This window comes from Sus scrofa, chromosome 9 (assembly GCF_000003025.6).
Source record: "Sus scrofa isolate TJ Tabasco breed Duroc chromosome 9, Sscrofa11.1, whole genome shotgun sequence".
Taxonomy (NCBI): Eukaryota; Metazoa; Chordata; class Mammalia; order Artiodactyla; family Suidae; genus Sus; species Sus scrofa.
The window spans coordinates 133,883,552-133,886,416 of NC_010451.4; positions in this window are offsets into that span (position 1 = coordinate 133,883,552).

Here is a 2,865-nt window from a genome sequence, read left to right on the forward strand (position 1 = left end):
TTATCCATCCAAATCCTACCTATTCCTCTAGCTCAAGATTCACCAAATAACTTCAGCCTTCAGCGACTTCCTTCTTTGAATCAATGTCTGCTGTATCTAAAGCCAGTGCTTTGCAACCTGCAGGCAGACTCTTGTTTATAGACGATGTTCTGTTGTAATCTACTTTCTTGTGAGTTCGCCTTAGCTTTTGGATGAAACCGTGAGTTCCCTAAAGGCTGGGGCTGTGTGTTATAATTATTGTACAGAAGCCACACACCGGGCACAGAGCTAATTTTTTTTTCTCTTTTTCTTTTTTCTTTTTTTTTTTCTGTCTTTATAAGGCTGTACTTTTTGCATATGGAGGTTCCCAGGCTAGGGGTCGAATCAGAGCTATGGATGCTGGCCTGCAACACAGCTACATCAATGTGGGATCCGAGTCGTGTCTGTGACCTACACCGCAGCCCATGGCAGTGCCGGATCCTTACCCCACTGAGTGAGGCCAGGGAATCCAACCCTGCGTCCCCATGGATACCAGGCAGATTCTCTTCCACTGAAACACAACGGGAACTCCCCAGAGCTAAATTTTTAAGCAGACAATCGGTCACACTGAAATGCGTCTGTTGTTGCTGATGCCATGGCCTTCTGAAAATATGTGGATATAAGGAACCCATTGGATATTTGCTGTGTTAAACATTTGTTTTGCCAACTCTTAGGCAGATAGGAGGTGGTTAACTTCTAAGAGATTCCTGTTCTTCCAGGAGACAGAATGTCCCTGAGTCACAGGTAAAACCACATATTAAATGGAGCCAAGAAATCTATCTGAGCAGAAATTAAAGGTTAGTTAGCAAATGAGAAATGGTTGGGTAGCAGTTAGCAAATAAATGAATCTTCTTCTTAGAGACCAGGATAATTCTAGTTTATTTCTAGACAAGGTGGGAGAAGGACTCCAAGAACTAAATATAGACTATTTTATTCTTGGATGGTTAAGAGTGTTTAGTGTGAAAATTTAGCTTGGATTGGGAATAGAGGCATGAATTAAGCCAATGCATATGTATTGAGTGACTAAAATTCTAGAGGTAACAAAAGGAAAAATTGATTAGTTTGACTGCTTAATGTGCATAAAAAATGTCATAAAGAAACTGACACCCTGGGTCAAAAATATTCACAAAATATAACACAGACCAGGAACTAACATCTTACATAATTAAAGAACTTTTAAAATTGAAAAGGACTAGAATTCCCTTGTGGTGCAGTGAGTTAAGAATCTGGCATTGTCACTGCAGCAGCTGTGGTCACTGCTATGACATGGGCTTGATCCCTGGCCTAGGGATCAACTTCCATATGCCACAGGCTTGGCCAAAAAAAATAAATAAATAAAAATAAATAAAAATAAAATTGAAAAGGACTAAAAATTTGATAGAGAAATGTAAAAATGACATGAAAAAAGGGCCTCTGATCATGAAATAATGTACAAGCTTACTCATAACAAGTGATATAAAAAAACCCTATGAGATGTTATTTCTCACCAGATAGACTAGCAAAAATTAAAAATATGACAACACACTCTGCTAGTGAAGCTGCAGGAAAACAGACACTCTCATTGCCTGTGAAGGAAAATTTGTCAATACCTAACAAAGGCACACATGCACTTGCCTTTTAACCCACAATCCCAACTAGGAATTTACCTGCAATAATAGGAACTACATGTATACAAAGGTATACACTGTAACATTGTTTGCAATTATGAAATATTGAAAACAACTCATGTGTCCATTCATAGAAGAGTGGTTGTATAATCTATAGTAAAACCACACAGTGAAGAGCTCCACACCCATAAAATAAAAATAAAAAAGGATGAGGAGGATATCTATGAAGTGATATGGAATGACTTCCAGAACATGTTGTAAGTGAAGAAACAAAATACAAAAGAGTATGTACAGCATGATCCCTCCTGTGTAAAAGGAGAGAGTATGAGAAAATGCAGATACTCCCACTCTTTTGCACAAAAGAAATAAAGGAAGGGTAAATCACAAATGGAGGAAATTGGTTACCTACTGGAGAAGGGAGACAATATGGGCAATGGGTGAAAAGAAGGGGAGGTCAAAAAAAGTGGGGATGGGGTAGTAGGAGTAAGAAAGGAGGTAACTTATCTGAGGATAATTTCTGCTCTTAAAAATTTTATTAATGTTTCACATAACTTCAAACGCCAACAAAATAAACAAACCAACTGGGAAGGGAGTGGGGGACCTAAGGAATGGAAAGTGTAACACATCAACTTAACTCTCTAAACACCAGAGTAAATGAATAACATAACACTAAAGGGGGTAGAGAAGGAAGGAACTAACTTTGGTATATGGTATCCTAACTGGATACTTCCAAGACTACAGGCAGAAAGAATTGTATTCTGAGTTTCCTTGGTTAATTTGTTTCTTATATATATGGGTTGACAATTTTAAAGCAATTTTATGTGCATACCAGAATCAATCAAGTAACTATATTATATAAATGAGAGCCAGCTTTATTGTTATTGGAGAAAGAAGTTAGAAATGAAGAAAAGGGAAAACTAAAATAAACTCTGTGGAGATGAATTTGAATCAGAGTTCAGTATAAGCCTGTAGTTTGTGTGTGTGCGTGTGTGTATATAGATATAGATATAGATACAGATATATAAATAAAACCATTGAACAATGTGTGTTTGAACTATATGGGTCCACTCATACAAGGATATTTTTCAATAGTAAGTATTACAGTACTACATGGTCTTTGGTTGACCTGAATATGCATGTGTGGAGGGCTGATTATAAGTTATACGCAGATTAACCCTCACTTTGTTCAAGGGTCAACTATCAACATACATATATGCCAACCCCCCCCAAACACACACAT